The sequence below is a fragment of the Triticum dicoccoides genome, chromosome 3A, assembly GCF_002162155.2.
Source record: "Triticum dicoccoides isolate Atlit2015 ecotype Zavitan chromosome 3A, WEW_v2.0, whole genome shotgun sequence".
Taxonomy (NCBI): Eukaryota; Viridiplantae; Streptophyta; class Magnoliopsida; order Poales; family Poaceae; genus Triticum; species Triticum dicoccoides.
Window position 1 is genome coordinate 242666699 of NC_041384.1, and position 23847 is coordinate 242690545.

Here is a 23847-nt window from a genome sequence, read left to right on the forward strand (position 1 = left end):
GGAATACCAAGCCTCACCAGGACCTACAATGCCACTTTACTAGAAGAGGAGCGATGGATGATTCAAGTTCAAGTTCCAGGAAGGACCTTCACGCCAGTCACTAAACCCATAGAGTTTTCCTTCGAGGCACCAACCTGGAGTTTAGGAAAGAGTATGGCAGCTCACATCACCATGGGACTCATTGGAGAAGTTTACCAAAAGGAGCTTAAAGACACTATCTACCAGATTTGTGGGTGCCGAGATGAGCAATGGGAGATGACCAGCACCCGGAAGATAGATCAATTGCAGCTTACATCCAGGAACTAAACCAGCACATTCGACGCCAGGAGAATCAGATGTGCGAAGGCATGATAGATCTGAAGAAAGCAATGACTAGGATTGCGGAACTGGAGGAAGAACTCAAGGCTACACGTGAAGATTATGAGGAGGAAATCGCCGTACTAGTGGATAAGAATGCCGACCTAAGAATGAAGCTAGCAGTATTCATGGGAGACCCTACACCAGTAGAAGAAGACGAAGAACCCAAGGAGATTCGCCCGGAAGACTACATCATCATCAACGACACCAACTCCGACCTTAGCGATGATGACTTTGAAGACGAAGCTGGAGCAGATATCATGGAGTCTGCAACCGAGGAATATTTATAGTAGACCACCACATTAGTAGTAGTATTCCACCATGTAAATAGAGTAGTCCGAGCACTTTTGCGATAGTTCTAGACCGATTGTATGCCTTGCTTGATTGATTGAGTGAAATGATTGTGTTTGTCTCATGTGCATATGGGTAGTGCTTTCTCATTAGACCTCATTCTATTCTATTCTCTCCCCTCTAAACCCATTAGATGCCTCCGAGACATGACCCCGGATTTGCTTTCCCATCGGAGCTCACTCAGTTGATCCAGCAACAGAATACCCTGATACAGTTGTTAGTTCAGAACCAAGGAAACAACAACAACAATCCACCACTGCCACCCCCACCAGTTGACAACTTAGCCCGTTTTCTAAGATTGCAACCGCCGGTGTTTTCCAGTAGCACCGAGCCTATAGTAGCAGATGATTGGCTCTACAGGATTGGAAGGGAGTTAACCACTGCAGGATGTACTGATGCTGAGAAGGTGCATTTTGCCGCACATCAGTTGGATGGACCAGCAGCATCATGGTGGGAGAATTACACTGTCACCTACCCCATAGCCACGGTGACATGGGACCAGTTTCAGCAAGCTTTCCGTACAACCCATGTCTCAACTGGATTCATGAATTTGAAGAAGTGTGATTTTCGCAACCTACGCTAGGGGAACCGTACTGTAGCCCAGTATGCAGATGAGTTTAGCAAGTTATCCCGCTATGCCCCTGATGATGTGGCCACAGATGCCGCAAAGCAGGAGAAGTTTATGGAAGGGATGAATGATGAGATGAGTATGCAGTTGATGGTGGCACCATTCACCAACTACCAGGAGTTGGTAGATAAGGCTCTTATGATTAAAGGGAAGCAACAGCAGATTGAGAGCCATAAGAGGAAGTATGGACAAGGGAGGTATAACTCAGGAGCTCAGCAGAAGGCTCGCCTAACCCCGAACTTGGGAGGACTTGTTCACAACCATGGAGGCCACACCCATAATGGAGGAGAAGATAGTCTCACACCAACTAGGCGTATTAATGGGCTATGAAGATGCCCATCAATAGATATCAATGTGAGTGAGTAGGGATTGCCATGCAACTGATGCACTAGAGGTATAAGTGTATGAAAGCTCAACAAAAGAAACTAAGTGGGTGTGCATCCAACTTACTTGCTCACGAAGACCTAGGGCATTTTGAGGAAGCCCATCATTGGAATATACAAGCCAAGTTCTATAATGAAAGATTCCAACTAGTATATGAAAGTGACAACATAGGAGACTCTTTATTATGAAGATCATGGTGCTACTTTGAAGCACAAGTGTGGTAAAAGGATAGTAGCATTGCCCCTTCTCTCTTTTTCTCTCATTTTTTTATTTTTTTATTTGGACCTTCTCTTTTTTGTGGCCTCTTTTCTCTTTTTTTATTTGGGCTTCATTGGCCTCTTTTATTTATTTATTTATTTTTGTCTGGAGTCTCATCCTGACTTGTGGGGGAATCATAGTCTCCATCATCCTTTCCTCACTGGGACAATGCTCTAATAATGATGATCATCACACTTTTATTTACTTACAACTCAAGAATTACAGCTCGATACTTAGAACAAGATATGACTCTATATGAATGCCTCCGGCGGTGTACCGGGATGTGCAATGACTCATGAGTGACATCTATGGAAGAATTATGAACGGTGGCTTTGCCACAAATACGATGTCAACTACATGATCATGCAAAGCAATATGACAATGATGGAGCGTGTCATAGTAAACGGAACGGTGGAAAGTTGCATGGCAATATATCTCGGAATGGCTATGGAAATGCCATGATAGGTAGGTATGGTGGCTTTTTTGAGGAAGGTATATGGTGGGTTTATGATACCGGCGAAAGGTGCACGGTATTAGAGAGGCTAGCAATGGTGGAAGGGTGAGAGTGCGTATAATCCATGGACTCAACATTAGTCATAAAGAACACACATACTTATTGCAAAAATCTATTAGTTATCGAAACAAAGTACTACGCGCATGCTCCTAGGGGGATAGATTGGTAGGAAAAGACCATCGCTCGTCCCCGACCGCCACTCATAAGGAGGACAATCAATAAACAAATCATGCTCCGACTTCGTCACATAACGGTTCACCATACGTGCATGCTACGGGAATCACAAACTTCAACACAAGTATTTCCCAAATTCGCAACTACTCAACTAGCATGACTCTAATATCACCATCTCCATATCTCAAAACGATTATCAAGTATCAAACTACTCATAGTATTCAATGCACTTTATATGAATTTTTTTATTATATCCCTCTTGGATGCCCATCATATTAGGACTAAATTCATAACCAAAGAAAATTGCCATGCTGTTCTACGACTCTAAAAATAATATAAGTGAAGCATGAGAGTTCGTATATTTCCTCAAAATAAAACCACCTCCGTTCTCTAAAAAGATATAGGTGAAGCACTAGAGCAACAACAAACTACTCCAAAAAATATAAGTGAAAATCAATGAGTAGTCAAATAATTATGCAACTATGTGAAGACTCTCTAACATTTAAGAATTTCAGATCTTGGTATTTTATTCAAACATCAAGAAAAACAAAGGAAAATAAAATAAAATGACGCTCCAAGCAAAACACATATCATGTGGCAAATAAAAATATAGCTCCAAGTAAAGTTACCGATGAACGAAGACGAAAGAGGGGATGCCTTCCGGGGCATCCCCAAGCTTAGGCTCTTGGTTGTCCTTGAATAATGCCTTGGGGTGCCTTGGGCATCCCCAAGCTTAGGCTCTTGCCACTCCTTGTTCCATAATCCATCGAATCTTTACCCAAAACTTGAAAACTCCACAACACAAAACTTAACAGAAAACTCGTAAGCTCCGTTAGCGAAAGAAAACAAAACACCACTTCAAGGTACTGTAATGAACTCATTATTTATTTATATTGGTGTTAAACCTACTGTATTCTAACTTATCTATGGTTTATAAACTATTTTACTAGCCATAGATTCATCAAAATAAGCAAACAACACACAAAAAACAGAATCTGTCAAAAACAGAACAGTCTGTAGTAATCTGTAGCTAACGCAAGTTCTATAACCCCAAAAATTCTAAAATAAATTGATCGACGTGAGGAATTTATCTATTTATCATATGCAAAACTAATTAACTAAATATCACTTTCCAAATAAAAATGGCTGCAATTCTCGTGAGCACTAAAGTTTCTGTTTTTTACAGCAAGATCAAAAAGACTTTCCCCAAGTCTTCCCAACGGTTCTACTTGGCACAAACACTATTTAAAGCATAAAACCACATCTAAACAGAGGCTAGATGAATTACTTATTAATTAAACAGGAACAAAAAGCAAGGAACAAAAATAAAGTTGGGTTGCCTCCCAACAAGCGCTAACGTTTAACGCCCCTAGCTAGGCATGATGATTTCAACGATGCTCACATAAAAGATAAGAATTGTAACATAAAGAGAGCATCATGAAGAATATGAGTAGCAAATTTAAGTCTAACCCACTTCCTATGCATAGGTATTTTGTGAGTGAACAACTTATAGGAACAATAATCAACTAGCATAGGAAGGCAAAACAAGCATAACTTCAAAACTTTAAGCACATAGAGAGAAAACTTGATATTATTGAAATTCCTACAAACATATGTTCCTCCATAATAATAATTTTAAGTAGCATCATGAATGAATTAAACAATATAACCATCACATAAAGCATTATTTTCATGATCTACAAGCATAGGAATTTTATTACTCTCCACACAAGCAAAATTCTTCTCTTGAATAATAGTGGGAGCAAACTCAACAAAATAATTATCATGTGAGGCATAATCCAATTGAAAACTAAAATCATGATGACAAGTTTCATGGATATCATTATTCTTTATAGCATACAAGTCATCACAATAATCATCATAGATATCAACTTTGTTCTCATAATCAATTGGAACCTCTTCCGGAATAGTGGATTCATCACAAAATAAAGTCATGACCTATCCAAATCCACTTTCATCAATATAATCATCATAAATAGGAGGCATGATTTCATCATAATAAATTTGCTCATCAAAACATGGGGAGAAAAAATATCATCTTCATCAAACATAGCTTCCCCAAGCTTGTGGCTTTGCATATCATTAGCATCATGGATATTCAAGGAATTCATACTAACAACATTGCAATCATGCTCATCATTCAAATATTTAGTGCCAAACATTCTAATGCATTCTTCTTCTAGCACTTGAGCACAATTTTACTTTCCATCATACTCACGAAAGATATTAAAAAGATGAAGTGTATGAGGCAAACTCAATTCCATAATTTTTTTAGTTTTCTTTTATAAACTGAACTAGTGCTAAAACAAGAAACAAAAAGATTCGATTGCAAGATCTAAAGATATACCTTCAAGCGCTAACCTCCCCGGCAACGGCGCCAGAAAAGAGCTTGATGTCTACTACACAACCTTCTTCTTGTAGACGTTGTTGGGCCTCCAAGTGCAGAGGTTTGTAGGACTGTAGCAAATTTCCATCAAGTGGATGACCTAAGGTTTATCAATCCGTAGGAGGCGTAGGATGAATATGGTCTCTCTCAAGCAACCCTGCAACCAAATAACAAAGAGTCTCTTTTGTCCCCAACACACCCAATACAATGGTAAATTGTATAGGTGCACTAGTTCTGCGAAGAGATGGTGATACAAGTGCAATATGGATAGTAGATAATGGTTTTTGTAATCTGATAATATAAAAACAGCAAGGTAACTAATGATAAAAGTGAGCACAAACGGTATTCCAATGCTAGGAAACAAGGCCTAGGGTTCATACTTTCACTAGTGCAAGTCCTCTCAACGATAATAACATAGTTGGATCACATAACTATCCCTCAACATGCAACAAAGAGTCACTCCAAAATCACTAATAGCGGAGAACAAACGAAGAGATTATGGTAGGGTACGAAACCACCTCAAAGTTATCCTTTCTGATCGATCTATTCAAGAGTCCGTAGTAAAATAACATGAAGCTATTCTTTCCGTTCAATCTATCATAGAGTTTGTACTAGAATAACACCTTAAGGCAGATATCAACCAAAACCCTAATGTCACCTAGATACTCCAATGTCACCTCAAGTATCCATGGGTATGATTATACGATATGCATCACACAATCTCAGATTCATCTATTCAAACCAACACAAAGTACTTCAAAGATTGCCCCAAAGTTTCTACCGAAGAGTCAATACGAAAACGTGTGCCAACCCCTATGCATAGGTTCATGGGCGGAACCCGCAAGTTGATCACCAAAACATACATCAAGTGGATTAATAGAATACCCCATTGTCACCACGGGTATCCCATGCAAGACATACATCAAGTGTTCTGAAATCCTTAAAGACTCAATCCGATAAGATAACTTCAAAGGGAAAACTCAATCCATTACAAGAGAGTAGAGGGGGAGAAACATCATAAGATCCAACTATAATAGAAAAGCTCGCGATACATCAAGATCGTATCACCTCACGAACACGAGAGAGAGAGATCAAACACATAGCTACTGGTACATACCCTCAGCCCCGAGGGAGAACTACTCCCTCCTCGTCATGGAGAGCACCGGGATGATGAAGATGGCCACCGGAGAGGGATTCCCCCCTCCAATAGGGTGCCGGAATGGGTCTAGATTGGTTTTCCGTGGCTACGGAGGCTTCTGGCGGTGGAACTCCCGATCTATTCTGCTCCCCGATGGTTTTAGGGTATATGGGTATATATAGGAGAAAGAAATACGTCATGGGAGCCACGAGGGGCCCACGAGGGTGGAGGGCGCGGCCCCTGCCTCATGCCTTCCTCGTTGCTTCCCTTACGTACACCCCAAGTCTTCTGGATTGCTTCTGTTCCAAAAATAAGTTCCGTGAAGTTTGAGGTCAATTGGACTCCGTTTGATTTTCCTTTTTTGCGATACTCTAAAATAAGGAAAAAACAGAAACTGGCACTGGGCTCTGGGTTAATAGGTTAGTCCCAAAAATAATATTGAAGTGTATAATAAAGCCCATAAACATCCAAAACCGATAATATAATAGCATGGAACAATCAAAAATTATAGATACGTTGGAGACGTATCACCGGCCCCTCGCGCCACCGCTGCCGTGCGCGAGCCCCGCCCCGTGCCACCGACTGGGGCTACCGGCTCCGCCCGCCGTGGCCCTCATGCCCTGCTGCGGCAAGCCCCGTCGTGGACTCGGCCTTGCCCCACTTGGGCAAGTTACGGGTGCCTGCCTGTTAACCCGCCCGGCCCGCTGGCCTTGTGCCACTGGCCTCTGGGCCCCATGCGCCCTGACTTTTGTTAGAAAAAAAGATTAAAATAATAATTTTAATAAATAAATAAATAACTTAATTAAATGGCTAATTAATCTCTAATTAGTTGGGTGAGACAATGACAGGAGGGCCCCACCCCTGTTAACCAGTCAAACGTTGACTGGTCAACTCGGTCCCCCTGGCCCACATGTCATCCTTTGTGTACACTTCTATGTACACAGAGCTGGGTACACGTAGCAATTTGTTATTTAATTCCGAATTAAAATAATTTCAGAATATTGTTAAAACTTTGAAAAATCGTAGAAAACAATCCGTTACTCGGATGAAAAAGTTTTATACATGAAAGTTGCTCAGAACGACGAGACGAATTGGAATACACTCTCCGTTCATCTCTCACATGCCCCTAACATAGCAAACATCAAACCTTTCCGGTCCGATTTGTCTGTCCGAAAATGCCTAAATCCGGGAAAACTTTCCGGATGTTATCCCCCTTCGCCGGTGTCATGTAGCATCGCGTTAGAACACCCCTAGCCCCACGTCTTACCCCATCATGCATCTGTGTTGCATTTGTTTGCATTATATTTACTGTTTATTCCCCCTCTTCTCTCCGGTAGACCCCAAGACCGCTGCTGATGCCCCTGTGATCGACTACGTCGGCGATGACCCTTCTTCCCTTTCAGCAGAGCTTCCAGGCAAGCCCCCCCCCCCTTGATCATCCTGATATCACCCATTCCATTCTCTCATGCTTGCATTAGATTTTTCTACTGTGATTGATTGCTCCTATTCTGATGCATAGCCTGCTTTTGTACCTGCTATTGTTACCTACTTGCTTACGCTAAACTGCTTAGTATAGGTTGGTTAATGATCCATCAGGGACCCCCACCTTTTCCTTGTCGCCCCTGCTTCATCGCCGACAAGTCGATCAATGTGATCAATGACCAGACCGACACAACACCTCACCCCCTTTAGTTGTACGACTCTGCATAGCTACTATCGAGTGCCGGAGTGATACCTCATAACACACTCCTGATGATAATTCTAAAGTGTAGCTATTCGGTCATGGTCAACGAGGGTGGTTCCTCCTTCACCATTCCTGATACGGCTCTGTCGTGAAACACCTCAAGTGTGAACCTCGAGGGTGGTTGCTCTTAAGTTCACCTTGATGATTACATCGAGTGGAATCCATCGAGGGTGATTCCTTGGGTTTTCGCCTTGATGTTTGGACACACGGTTACCTTGACCCACAATTTAATTAGATCCTAATCATGCAATGTTTGAGGATTGATCTAATGCAACAAAAACTGGGTAGTCGGAGGTATGATCAAAGTGTTACTTGCCTTGCTGATGATCCGCGAAACCTAGAGATTCAAAGTAGCAAGCGGCGCACTCCGGGTACTCTATCCAAACAAACAAGCATACAATAAGTACTCAACTAATGCATAGGTAAAACTCAAATAAGAGATCTAACCAGAAAGTTCAACTTAAGAACTCCGGTTTGCAAAAAGAATCAAAACGAACGAAGTAAGAAAAGTCAAACGGCGCAAGAAACAAGCTCTGTTTACTAATCTAGATCTAGGTCAAATTTTACATAAGCAAAAACTTGTTTGAGTTGGTTAAATGGAAAGAGGGTTTCGAGAAGAAACTCCAGGCGCTTGAATCGCCTGATTCCGATAAACAAGCGAAAAGTTATACTAGAACGAAAATCGGATCTGAAATCACGATCAGAAATAATCGCGGGAAATCCAAGAAAAAGAAAAACGACGAACAGATTAACGAACGAATGTTCGTTTTCTGTAACTAAATGGTGAACGCGTTCGTTAAAACGAACCAACGAGCGAACGCTCGCTAAATAAACTAAACCAGAAAATAAACCGATCTAATAAAAAACAAATCTAAAAAAACCGAACGGTTTTCTAGGGAAAACCGGCGGCGGCGGCGGGGTCAACCTCCGGCGAGGTGGCGGGGTCCGGTGGGGGGGGCGGCGGCGACTCCGGCGTGCGGCGGCGCGGCGTGGGGCGGCGGTGTCCGGCGGCGGCAGCGGCACGCGGCGGCGGCGGCGGCTTGGGGCGGCTAGGGTTAGGGTTAGGCGTGGGGTGGGCTTACGGGCTCGGGGTCGGCTCCTTATAAAGGCCGGCCCGAAGAGTCCTGGCCAAAACCGGCTCTAAGTCGGTTGCGCATTTTTTTAAATAATTACGCGCAGAAAAGCAAATAAACGAAATACTAAACGAACTCCAAAAATCCCGAAATAAATTTTCCCCGACTTCTAAAATCAAGCCGAACAGGATGAACATTTATTTGGGGCCTAAATGCAATTTTGAAAAACGCGCATTTTTCCTAAATTCAAATAAAATAGCAAATAACTCCAAAATAAAATCTTATTTGATTTTTTATTAAATCCTCATTATTTCTTTATTTTGGGAAAGTCATTTTATTCCCTCTCTCATTTTTTATAAAGAAATAATTGAAGATAAAATAAATAAAATCAACGGAACCTATTTTCAAAATTTGAGAAAACTCAAATACGAAAATAATGAAATCCCCAACTCTCTGTGAGGGTCCTTGAGTTGCGTAGAATTTCTAGGATCAAACCAGAAGCAAATAAAATATGATATGCAGTGATGATCTAATGTATAACATTCCAAATTGAAAATTTGGGATGTTACAAACCTACCCCCCTTACGATGAATCTCGCCCTCGAAATTTGGGTTGGCTAGAAAATAGGTGAGGGTGGTCCTTCAGCAGTTCTTCCTCTCGTTCCCAGATGGCTTCATCCTTGGTGTGGTGGCTCCACTGAACTTTGCAAAACTTGATAGCCTTGATGTGGGTGACTCGGCTGGCATACTCAAGAATCTTGACTGGTTTCTCCTCATAGATCAAATCACCGTCCAACTGAATCGCTTCCAGCGGCACTGTATCTCTCTGCGGTATATCAGCCATCTCTGCATGGCACTTCTTCAACTAGGAAACGTGGAATACGTCGTGAACTCCTGACAATCCTTCGGGCAATTCCAACTTGTAGGCTACTTCTCCCATACGCTCCAAAACCTTGTATGGTCCTACAAAATGTGGCGCTAATTTTCCCTTAACTCCAAAATGCTTAACTCCTCGAAGTGGAGATACTCAAAGATAAACTCGGTCTCCGACTTCGTAAACTGTCTCCTTGCGTTTAGAATCTGCGTAGCTCTTCTGCCTGGACTGGGCTACCTTGAGCCTATCGCGAATCGATTTCACCTTCTATTCAGACTCCTTAATCAAATCCGGTCCAAACAACAGGCGGTCTCCAACTTCATCCAACGACAATGGGGTCATGCACCGCCTTCCGTACAAGGCTTCGAAAGGGCCATTTTCAAACTGGATTGATACCTGTTGTTGTAAGAGAACTCTGCATAAGGAAAATTGTTGTCCCAACTAGATCTGTAATCTAGCGCACAAGCTCTCAGCATATCCTCCAAAATCTGATTGACCCTCTCGGTCTGTGCATCTGTCTATGGTTGAAAAGCTGTACTGAACTCTAGCCTAGTACCCAAAGTTTCGTGCAACTGATTCCAGAACTTTGAGGTAAACTGGGTTCCTCTATCTGATACAATACTCCTTGGAACTCCATGCAGACATACGATCCTGGTCATGTATATCTTTGCCAACATAGCACTGGTGTAGGTAGTCTTCACTGGGATGAAATGAGCTACCTTTGTCAAACAATCGACTACAACCCAAATCGAGTTCTGGGCAATCCCGTAATAAAATCCATGCCTAGCTTATCCCACTTCCATTCAGGTATCGGCAATGGCTGTAACAATCCTACTGGCTTCTGATGCTCTGCCTTTACTCTCTGACATACATCACAAATTGCTACATACTCCGCAATATCCTTCTTCATTCCGGTCCACCATAAAGTATCCTTGAAATCCAAATACATCTTGGTATTTCCTGGGTGAATCGAATATGGTGAATCATGGGCCTCCTACAGAATTAACTTCCTGATCTCCGGGTCATTAGGCACATAAACACGGTCTTCAAACCATAGGGTATCGTCCTCATCCTCATGAAATCCTTTAACTTTTCCTTTGCTCATCTTCTCCTTTATAGAGACAACCTCCTTGTCAGTCTTCTGAGCTTCTCTAATCTTATCCATCAAGGTAGACTGAATCTCCAATGCTGCTACATAGCCTCTCGGAACTATCTCCAAACATAGCTCACGAAGGTCCTCGGCTAACTCCTTCGGTAAATCTCCCGTCATTAGGGTGTTGACATGGCTTTTACGGCTCAGCACATCGTCTACTATGTTAGCCTTTCCGGGATGATAATGCAACCTCATGTCATAATCCTTGATGAGCTCTAACCATCTCCTTCGCCTGAGATTCAACTCCTTCTGCGTGAAAATATACTTCAAACTCTTGTGATCCATGTACACTTCACAATGGTTTCCAATGAGGAATTGTCTCTGAGTCTTTAAGGCATGCACTACGGCTACTAACTCCAAATCATGCGTGGCATAATTCAACTCATGAGGCTTAAGCTGTCGTGAGGCATATGAAACAACTCTTCCGTCCTGCATAAGCACTGCTCCAAGTCCTCGACGTGAAGCGTCGCAATACACCTCATAATCTTGGTGATGTAACCAAACGTTTCTTCAACTCCTGGAAACTGGCCTCACATTCCTCAGTCCATATAAACTTGGTATCCTTCTTTAACAACTCCATCATAGGCTTCGCAATCTTTGAGAAATTTTCAATAAATCTCCGGTAGTATCCTGCAAGTCCAAGAAAACTCCGGATTTCTCCAACTGTTGTTGGGGCTTCCCAATTTGTCACATTGACAACCTTGGTGGGATCTATTGCTATACCTTCTCCGGATATAACGTTCCGAGGAATCCATCTTCCTTCAACCAAAACTCACATTTGCTAAACTTGGCATATAACTGATGTTCTCTGAGCTTCTCAAGTACCAAACGCAAATGCTCCTTATGCTCCTCTTCATTCTTCGAGTAATATAGAATATCATCAATGAACACTACAACGAACTTATGTAAAAACTCCATAACTTTGTTCATCATGTTCATAAAATAGGCAGGTGCGTTAGTCAGACCAAATGACATAACGGTGTACTCGTACAACCCATACCTGGTGGTAAAAGCCGTCTTAGGTATATCCTATTCTTGAATCTTCAACTGATGGTATCCTGATCGCAGATCGATTTTGGAAAACACCTTAGCTCCTTGCAATCGATCGAACAGATCATTGATCATCGGTAGTGGGTACTTGTTCTTGATTGTTACTTCATTCAATCCTCGATAATCAACAACCATCTTTAACGATCCATCCTTCTTTTCCACTAGAAGTACCAGCGATCCCCAAGGCGAAGAACTTGGGCGAATATAACCTTTATCAAGTAACTCTTTAATCTGCTTCTTAATCTCCTCCAAATCTTTTGCGAGCATCATGTATGGTCTCTTAGATATTGGCCCTGTGCCTGGCAAAAGTTCAATCAAAAACTCAATATCTCTATCCGGTGGCATGCCTGGCAACTCCTCGGGAAATACGTCAGGAAAATCCTTCACCACTGGTACTTCCTCCTGCACAACTCCTGATAAGGAATTTACTTGAGTCCTCTTCGGCACATGCCGGGATACATACTTGATTCTTCTTCCTTCTGGCGTTGTAAGAAAAATTGACTTACTGGCGCATTCAATGTTCCCTTCATACTTCGATAACCAATCCATGCCTAATATCACATCCAATCCTTGAGATTCTAATACTATTAGGTTCGAGGGAAATACATAGTTACCAATCCTTAATGGTAACCGATCACACCATAGACTAGCCATATACTCTGCTCCAGGCGAGGTTACTAACATGGGTGACCCAAGGGCTTGGGTTGGCAGTTTATACTTATCCACAAATCCCCTTGAGATGTATGAATGCGATGCACCAGTATTAAAAAGAACGAGTGCAGTAAATGACTTAACCCAAAACTTACCTATTACTGCATCTGGCTAAGCTTCAACCTCCTCCACGTTTACGTGATTCACCTGTCCCCTATTGAAAGGGTTCGGTTTCTTACCAGAGCTTCCATTGCCATTTCCATTCTAGGATTCAGGACATTCATTGGCATAATGTCCGGTCTTCTGACACTTAAAGCAAGTGACTTGGCTTAGGTCTCTCTTGGACGGTGTTGATGGGTTGGTATGGTTCTGGCCGTTGCTTCCTCCATTCCCATTACCATTCTTGGGGCCATTATGATTATGCGAACTTCCTCCCCCATGGGTATGCTGAAAAGGTCCTCCCGGTTTAGGGGTAAAATGCGGCTTCTGCTGAGCTCCAGAATTGTACTTCCCTTGTCCATACTTCCTCTTATGGTTTTCAATCTGCTGCTGCTTCCCTTCAATCATAAGAGCACGATCTACCAACTCCTGGTAGTTGTTGAAGCTGGCCACCATCAACTGCATGCTCAACTCATCATTCAGTCCCTCCAGATACTTCTCCTGCTTAGCCGCATCCGTAGCAACGTCATCTGGGGCATAACGTGCTAGCTTACTAAAGTCATCCACATACTAGCCGACTGTCCGTCCTCCTTGGCGCAAGTTGCGAAACTCACGCCTCTTCATGGCCATAGTTCCTGCTGAAACATGGGCAGTACGGAAAGCCTGCTGAAACTGGTCCCACGTGACAGTGTCGATAGGATAAGTGGCTGTGAAATTCTCCCACCATGATGTTGCAGGTCCATCCAACTGATGTGCGGCAAACTTCACCTTTTCCGCATTTGTGCATCCTGCCGTGGTCAACTCCCTTGCTGTCTTGCGGAGCCAATCATCTGCTACCATAGGCTCGGTGCTACTGGAGAACACCAGCGGATTCAGACTAAGAAAACGGGTTAAGTGATCAACAGGTGGTGGTGGTGGTGGGTTTTTGTTGTTGTTCCCCTGATTTTGATTCTGGACTAGCAACTGCATCAACGTATTCTGCTGCTGGATCAACTGCGTGAGCTCCGGTGGGAAGGTAAATCCGGGGTCACGTCTCGGAGGCATCTGATGGGTTTAGAAAAGATGAGATTTAAGAATAGAGAGGGGTCTAGAGAGAAAACACTACCCGTATGCACATGAGGCAAATGCACACAAAATCACTTCATTCAATCAAACAAGGGCATACAATCGGTCTAACTATCGAAAAAGTGCTCGGACTACTCTATTTACATGGTGGAATTCTACTACTGATGGGGTGGTCTACTAGAAATATTCTTCGGTTCTAGACTCCATGATATCTTTTCTAGCTTCATCAACATAGTCATCATCACTATCGTCTGGGTCCGAGTCGGTGTCGTCGATGATGATGTAGTCTTCTGGGCAAATCTCCTTGGGTTCTTCGTCTTCTTCTACTGGTGTAGGGTCTCCCATAAATATTCCGATCTTCTTGATCAGGTCGTCATTCTTCTCCACTAATACTTCAATTTCCTCCATATAATCTTCACGTGTAGCCTTGAGTTCTTCTTCCAGCTTCATGATTCTTGTCCTCACCTTCTTCAGATCTATCATGTCTACGCACATCTGGTTCTCCTGACAGCGAATGTGCCGGTTTAACTCCTGGATAAAAGCTGCGATTGATCTATCCTTCTTGGTGATGATCATCTCCAAGTGCTCATCTCGGCGCCCAAAAATCTGGTAGATAGTATCCTTGAGGTCATTACGGTAAATTTCTCCAATACGTCCCATCGCGATGTGAGCTGACATGCTCTTTCCTAGACTCCAGGTTGGTGCATCAAAGGAAAACTCTATGGGCTCAGTGACAGGCATGAACGTCCTTCCTGGAACTTGAACTTGAATCATCCAGCGCTCCTCCTTGGGTAAAGTGGCGTTGTAGGTTCTGCTGAAGCTTGGTACTCCGATGTTCAGATATCTAGTGACTTCCTTCAAGTGGCGTCCAAAGGGTGTATCTTCATCCGGTTGTGTAAACTTGTTCCTTGCATCCGCCATCCTAAAACAGTAGAAAAGATGAGGAGTCAGAAATGAGAAGAGTGAGTAGTGATCTAGGGCTTTAGCTCAGTGGTCGTGTCCTACAGTAAGCGTGTGCTCTGATACCATATTGTAGCGACCAGACCTCAACCAGTCTGATCTCTGTGCATTAGTGTCATCCCTGGATCGGTAATGCTGACACGCACAATACTTGAAGGATTTATAACAGAGTGACAATCACACACTTATTACATCGAATGTCTCAAAAGAGAACTTATTACAATAAATATGGCTTAAGGCCATCTAATAACGATAACATTGGAAGGCTTGGAGGATAAGTGAGTCCATCAACTCCAACGGCATCACTAAGCATAGAACCACGACCTAAAGGCACCTTACTCGTTGTCTGAAAAGTCTGCAACATGAACGTTGCAGCCCGAAAATGGGTCAGCACATGGAATATGCTGGCAATGTAACACATAGAGAGTAATGGAAGAATAAAGCTATACTACATGCATATATGGCTGGTGGAAAGCTCTATGGTTACAGTTTTGCGTAAAGCCAATTTTTCCTACTGCAAAGGAATAAATTTTATTTAACTATCAAGGTGGTTGTTAAACATTGAGAGTGTAGACACCCTCTCAATCCCAATTAAGCATCATCATTAAAACCCAACAATATTAATTAGAGTAACATGATGAGATTCACATGATAATCCAAGTACTAGATACTCAAGTTGTCCATAACCGGGGACATGGCTAACCATGATTAGTTTATAAACTCTGCAGAGGTTTGCACACTTTTCCCCACAAGACTCGATCTCCTCCGTTGGGATTCTCGCACTACATGATGTTTGAGAAACGGATGACCGAGACATAGTCTTTCAGAAGCGCTAGCACCTTACGAACAGGTAGATCGTACCAACCTACATCCCCTACATCTGCTAGTCTACCACTAAAAGAGTTCGCACGACTTAGTCAACTATGCTAGAGCCCATAGTAGCTTGTGGCTGCACACGGAAGTTTCTAGTATGAATAATCTCATGATCCCTTTGAGCCTGGGTGGCGGTCCATAAAGAAAGCAGACAATCGCTGGAATACCCAGGTGCCTCAATCCACCCAGATGTGTGTTTAAGTTGCCACATTAGATAAACCATTAATTTAACAATCTCACATCTGTCATGGATACACTCACCCAATCCACGTCTACTAGCATAGCATGGCAATATAAGCAATGCGTAGAAGTAACTCCCAAAGGTTTGATAATAAAATAGGTAATAGGTACTACCTCATCTACTTCCCAAAACCCACAATTTAATTAGATCCTAATCATGCAATGTTTGAGGATTGATCTAATGCAATAAAAACTGGGTAGTAGGAGGTATGATCAAAGTGTTACTTGGCTTGCTGATGATCCATGAAACCTAGAAATTCAAAGTAGCAAGTGGCGCACTCCGGGTACTCTATCGCAAACAAACGATCATAGAATAAGTACTCAACTAATGCACAGGTAAAACTCGAATAAGATATCTAACCAGAAAGTTCGACTTAAGAACTCCGGTTTACAAAAAGAATCAAAACGAACGAAGCAACGAAAGTCAAACGGCGAAAGAAACAAGCTTTGTTTACTAATCTGGGTCTAGGTCAAATTTCACAGAAGCAAAAACTTGTTTGAGTTGGTTAAACGGAAAGAGGGTTTCGAGACGAAACTCCAGGCGCTTGAATCGCCTGATTCCGATAAACGAGCGAAAAGTTATACTAGAACGAAAGTCGGATCTGAAATCGCGATCAGAAATAATCGCGGAAAATCCAAGAAAAAGAAAAACGACGAACAGATTAACGAACAAACATTCGTTTTCTGTAACTAAATGGTGAACGCGTTCGTCAAAAGGAATGAACGAGCGAACGCTCGCTAAATAAACTAAACCGGAAAATAAACCGATCTAATAAAAAATCGGATCTGAAAAATCGAATGGTTTTCTAGGGAAAACCAGCGGCGGTGGCGGGGTTAACCTCCGGCGAGGCGACGGGGTCCGGTGGCGGGGCGGTGGCGACTCTGGTGTGCGGCGGCGCGGCGTGGGGCGGCGGCGTCCGGCGGCAGCGACGCGGGGCGGCGGGGCGGCAGGGCGGCGGCGTCCGGCGGCGGCGGCTTGGGGCGGCGGCGGCTTGGGGCGGCTAGGGTTAGGGTTAGGCACGGGGTGGGCTTACGGGCTCGGGGTTGGCTCCTTATAAAGGCCGGCCCGAAGATTCCTGGCCAAAACCGGCTCTAAGTCGGTTGCGCGTTTTTTTTAATAATTACGCGCAGAAAAACAAATAAAAGAAATACTAAACGGACTCCAAAAATCCCAAAATATGTTTTCCCAGACTTCTAAAATCAAGCCGAACAGGATGAACATTTATTTGAGGCCTAAATGCAATTTTGAAAAACGCGCATTTTTCCTAAATTCAAATAAAGTAGCAAATAACTCCAGAATAAAATCTTATTTGATTTTTTATTAAATCCTCATTATTTCTTTATTTTGGGAAAGTCATTTTATTCCCTCTCTCATTTTTTATAAAAGAAATAATTGAAGATAAAATAAATAAAATCAACGGATCCTATTTTCAAAATTTGAGAAAACTCAAATATGAAAATAAAGAAATCCCCAACTCTCTCTGAGGGTCCTTGAGTTGCGTAGAATTTCTAGGATCAAACCAAAAGCAAATAAAATATGATATGCAATGATGATCTAATGTATAACATTCCAAATTGAAAATTTGGGATGTTACATGTTGATTTTTCGAGGCCGAGCATTGACCAGAAAAGTGTGTCCGGCTAGAGTAATCAAGTGTGTTGGAAAATGCGGTGCACTCCTGTAGGGAATATTATCTATTAATAGCCGTGTCCATGGCAACGGACGTTCAGACTTATATCCTGATCTATTATAACTAGAAATGGATACTTGAGATATGTGGCTCCGGGATTGCTTTCTTGCAGGGAGTCGAGGAAGGATCCTTGGGCATTAATGCTACAACATGTTTGTTAACTATAATATGCTATTCTTTACTCTTCTACAGGCTGCAAGACACTAGGATCTACTTGAAGATGCTAGACTTCGATGGGCTAGGCCTTCCCCCTATTCTGGCATTCCGCAGTTCAATCCACAGGCACAACCCTTCCATTTGATACCAATGCATACTTAGTTTAGATCTGATGCTTGCGAGTACTTTGGATGAGTACTCAAGGTTGCTTTGCTCCCCCTTTCCCCCTTCTTTCTTCTTTCTGGCTGTTGCAACCAGATGGTGGATCCCAGGGGCCAGATGCCACCCCGACGACTACTACTACCCTGAGGGTGCCTACTACTACGTGGAGCCCGCTGACGACCAGGAGTAGTTAGGAAGTCCCAGGCAGTAGGCCTTGCCTCTTAGGTCGTTGATGTTTATGCTAGCCTTCTTAAGAAAAACTTGTTTAACTTATGTCTGTACTCAGATATTGTTGCTTCCGTTGACTCGCTTATGTATCCATCTATGTATTCGAGCCCTCGACGCCCCTGGCTTGTAATATGAAGCTTGTATGACTTTCATTTGTGTTTAGTGTTGTGTTGTGATATCTTCCCCTGAGTCCATATTCTTGAGCGTACACATTTGCGTGTATGATTAGTGTATGATTGAATCGGGGGCGTCACAGCTTTGCTTTATATAAGAGTTCGTCCAGGCTTGTCCTTTGATACAAAAAGGATTGGGCACCTTGCTGCACCTTGTTTACTTTTGTTACTAGCCCACCACGGCATCACGACCATAAGCTTTGTAGGCGAAGACCACATTTTGTGAGGATAAGATGTACCAGTTGTCTCCCTTTGAATTTGGCCATTGTGGGATCCCTTCCCACCTACATTTTGGGGGAAGAGGACCAAGGCCACTATAATTATAGCCCAACCACCACCATACAAGGGGACGTATCATTCAGATCATCCTCTCCCTCACCAGCTCAAGAAAACACCTCCTGAGGTTGTTCTTCCACTATACTAGTTCATCCTCAGCCCACCTCGAGACTAATTCGCCACAAAGCAGGAGTAGGGTTTTACCCATGAACCTGGGTAAACTACCTTGTCCTGTTTCCTTCCAGTTCATCGAGCTAGGCCTCGAGAGCGATGAGTAGGCAGACTAGGGAGGTTGAGTTCTTCGCATGCACCCCAGAGTTTGAATCTACCCAGGGTCTGTGGAGCCCAGAATTTGACATTTGGCGCGCCACGCAGGGGTGCGTCGGAGCCTCTCTTCCTCCAGTCGATTCGCCATCGTTTCGCCGTTCCCATGGCCGACGCTCGTCGAGTTTGTGCTGAGCGCCGGGTCGCCCGTGTCGCCCAGAGGACGCCTGCAGGCGACGGTGCTCCCCGCAGTTCCCCATCGCCTGCGGCCAACACTGCCACCGGCCCCACGACCCATGAGCAGCAAGCTTCGTCGATGCAGCCTTCTGTGCGGCGCGATGGGCGCACCGCCACCCTGTCGCTGTGCCTGGCGGCCGCTCCATCATCTCATGCCAACTGAGGGAGTTCTGGATTAGGGGGTCTCCGGACAGCCGGACTATATCCATTGGCCAGACTGTTGGACTATGAAGATACAAGATTGAAGACTTCGTCCCGTGTCCGGATGGGACTTTACCTGGTGTGGAAGGCAAGCTAGGCAATACGGATATGTATATCTCCTACTTTGGAACCGACCTTGTGTAACCCTAGCCCCCTCCGGTGTCTATATAAACCGGAGGGTTTTAGTCCGTAGGACAACATACAATCATACCATAGGCCAGCTTCTAGGGTTTAGCCTCTCTGATCTCGGGGTAGATAAACTCTTGTAATACTCATATCATCAAGAACAATCAAGCAGGACGTAGGGTTTTACCTCCATCAAGAGGGCCCGAACCTGGGTAAACATCGTGTCCCCTGCCTCCTGTTACCATCCGCCTTAGACGCACAGTTCGGGACTCCCTACCCGAGATCCGCCGGTTTCGACACAGACATTGGTGCTTTCATTAAGAGTTCCAATGTGTCGTCACCATAAGGCTTGATGGCTCCTTCGATCATCGCTAACGATGCGTTCCAGGGTGAGGCTTTCCTCCCCGAACATATCTTCGTATTCGGCGGCTTTCCACTACGGGCCAATTCGCTTGGCCATTTGGAGCAGATTGAGAGCTACGCCCCTGGCTATCAGGTCAGATTTGGAAACTTGAATTACACGGCCGATATCCAGGGAGACTTGATCTTCGACGATTCAATCCCATGCCGGACGCGCCGCGCAGCCATGACGAGCAAGACATAACTCTACCGTCGGACAATGTTCAGGAGATCGCATCCGCAGCTACTCCGGCCTTTAATCCGGAGCAAGTCGCGCCATCCGAGAGCGAAGGGATGGACCCCGCCATGGAGGCCGCACTCTCAATGGCGATAGAGCCGGACACTGACTTCACCTCGTACGAGAGCCGCGTCGCCGAACCACTGGATTTATCCCCGACCACGGACTCCGAGCGCCTACATCTGTGCCTGTCCAAACCGACGAGGCACCGATCATGGAGTTCACCTCCGCGGATATCTTTCAGCACTCACCTTACAGAGATGTGATAAATTCATTAAGCTCTCTCTCCCTGTCAGGAGAACCCTGGCCGAACTATGTCCGGCTAGAATGGGATGCGGACGACGAAGAAATTCGCTGCCCACCCACCACCCACTTAGTAGCCACTGTCGACGACTTAACCGATATGCTTGACTTCGACTCCGAAGACATCAACGGTATGGACTACGATGCAGGAGACGAACCGGAACCACCGCTCACAGGGCGCTGGACTGCTACTTCATCACATGACGTATACATGGTGGACACCCCCAACGAAACCAATGGCGATGAGAAAGCGAAGGATGACCCCTCTAAGAAGCAACCCAAGCGCCAACGTCAGCAGCCCCACTCTAAATCCCGCCATAGCAAAAACAACAATAATAATAGTCCAGGCGACTCCGGAAGAGACGACAACCGCACCACCCCGGTGGCAGAAAATGATCAAGATGCAAACTGCAAACATAGTACGGATCTGACGTCCGAACACAATGATGCCAAAGATAAGCCTCATCAATCCCCGTCTAGGGAAGAAAACAGTCCGGACAAAGATGCACCCATCATCCCAGAAACACACTTGGAGCAAGAGAACCTCCGCGGAAGGCTTACTGCCATATCGAGAAGCCTGAAGAAACAGAAGCAAAGGCTCAAGGTCGCACAAGATACACTCAACAGCAAGTGGAACATAGTAACAAAGTATGGTGGAAGTTACCATCCAAATAGCTATCCAAAGCGCAAGCTATTACCGGAATTCGACGATGAGGCCTTAGAGCCCATAGAGCCGAAAAGTGATACGGCCAACCGGCCAGATCCACCACCCTTTGAATGCGATAGAGCGGCTAACAAAGTCACACATAAGTCAACACACGTTCTACGTGAGAACTTGCGTCAAAAATCCAGTGCGAACAGATCTATCTATGGATCTAGGAAGCGCACTACGGTACACAACCAACACCGAATACTACAACCATCCGAACACTATGGCGCATCCCAATACAGGGGTGCCGCACACCCACTATGTTTCACTGATGAGGTGCTAGATCACGAATTCCTAGAGGGATTCAAACCGGTGAACGTAGAGGCGTACGACGAAACCACAGACCCGGGAGTTTGGATAGAGGACTTCATCCTCCATATTCATATGGCTCGTGGAGATGATCTCCATGCATTAAATACTTGCCCCTCAAGCTTAAAGGGCCAGCTAGGCACTGGCTGAAAAGCCTCCCCGAAAACTCAATTGGAAGTTGTCAGGAGCTCGAGGACGCTTTCCGGGCCAATTTTCAAGGGACTTATGTCCGACCTCCGGATGCAGACGATTTAAGTCATATAATCCAACAATCAGGAGAGTCCGCCCGAAAGCTCTGGAACAGGTTCCTCACCAAGAAGAACCGAATAGTCGGCTATCCGGACGCCGAAGCCTTAGCAGCTTTTAAACACAGTTTCCGAGACGAATGGCTCGCCAGACACCTCGGTTAAGAAAAACCGAGAACAATGGCAGCCCTAACAAGCCTCATGACCCGCTTTTGCGCGAGCGAGGACAACTAGTTGGCCCGTAGCAGCACCAGCGACCCAAGCACATCTGAAGTAAGGGATGGCAATGGTAAATAAGCATCGAAATAAAGAAGGTAGCCCAGATAACACGGCGGTAAACGCCGGATTCAGGGGCTCCCGACCAGGTCAGCAAAAAAAGCCTTTCAAAGGCAGCAGAGAAGGACAATCTGGCCTAAACAAAATTCTTGACAAACTCTGTCAGATTCACGGCACCCCAGACAAACCTGCAAATCATACCCACATAGAACATTGGGTTTTCAAGCAGGCTGGTAAGATAAATGCCGAACACAAAGGGGAAGAGACACCAAGCCAAGACGAGGATGAACATCGCCAGCAAAGCGCCGGAGGACAGAAAAAGTTCCCACCAGAGGTTAAAATAGTAAACGTGATCCATGTGACAAAGAGGAGAAGCAATCACGCACTCCGATGCACATCCGTCATAGAGCCCGTCACCCCTAGGTCCAACCCCTAGTTGGCCGGCCCGATCACTTTTGATCGTAGGGATCTCGATACACGTATCTGGCATGAAGGACTGATGGCCTTGGTGTTAGACCCAATAATAAATGGGTACCATTTCACAAGGGTCCTCATGGACGGCGGCAGTGATCTAAATATGATATATCAGGACACAGTCCGCAAAATGAGGATAGACCCGACACAAATAAGCCACAGTAATACTACCTTCAAGGGAGTAATACCAGGCCAAGAGGCCCACTGCACGGGCTCTCTACTACTAGAGGTGGTATTCAGTTCTCCCGATAACTTCCGAAGTGAAACGTTAACTTTTCACATCGATCCATTCTGAAGTGATTTTCAAGCACTACTCGGAAGGGCGGCATTCGCTCGTTTTAACGCAATACCGCATTATGCTTTTCTCAAGATCAAGATGCCCGGTCCACGAGGCGTCATTATAGTTAGCGGAAACACCAACCGTTCTTTACGTACCGAAGAGGACGCGGCGGCTCTAACAGCCGCACACTAAATGGCCTCACCAACCAGAAAAAATGGCAGGTCGTCAAGACCACGGACACGGTTAGACGAGTCTGGCGTTCCATCATACATGCATGAGATTGGTTTTCGAACCCTCATAAAACGATACCAGGGGCTTCCCGCGTGTAATCAGGGCCAGCCCGGCTAAACTAGGCCTCTCTGGAATTTTGATAATTCATTCTTATTTTTGGCACGACAACTTTCACCTAAGTTCTTTCCTTTTGCAGGTGACAATCGTGCTACACCTGTCCAGGACACGGCACAACGGAGACACAGGCGCAGACGTGCAGCAGGGACCCGCCCAAAGGTTTCTTTTTAGATTAAGGCCCTGCATAATCCTTTTTTACTATCTCTTGTTGCTCACATCCTCCAGATACTCCACACAACCGAGAAGGATGCCGACGTTATTGGCATGTGGCCACGCCAGGATTTTGCACGTACCTGGACACATGGGGTTTCTTATAAAGGGCATTGTTTAGCCCGGTATATGTTATAAAGACCAAACACCTTAGGGAGTGTTCGGCGTCACGAGTTTGGCCCTATATGCATCAGCTCCGAATCATGTCTTTGGTCAAATGTTGGGTTTGCCCGGCTCCCACGTTTTGGTACCTTACGTTCCGTTATATCGGCTAAGGTAGCACTGGGAGAACTACTGCGATTGTGCCCTGGTTCATCCGGATGAGCACCTCAGTAGAGAAAGCCAAAAACTGACTGTCATGATATAGCGAGGAACTGGTTAACCACTCGATGACTAATCAGAATCTTCGCGATTCCTCCGTATTAACGAAGGGCCGTTTCCTGGTCATGTACATACGCTCCTCGTATTTGGACGAGCACAGAAGTACCAA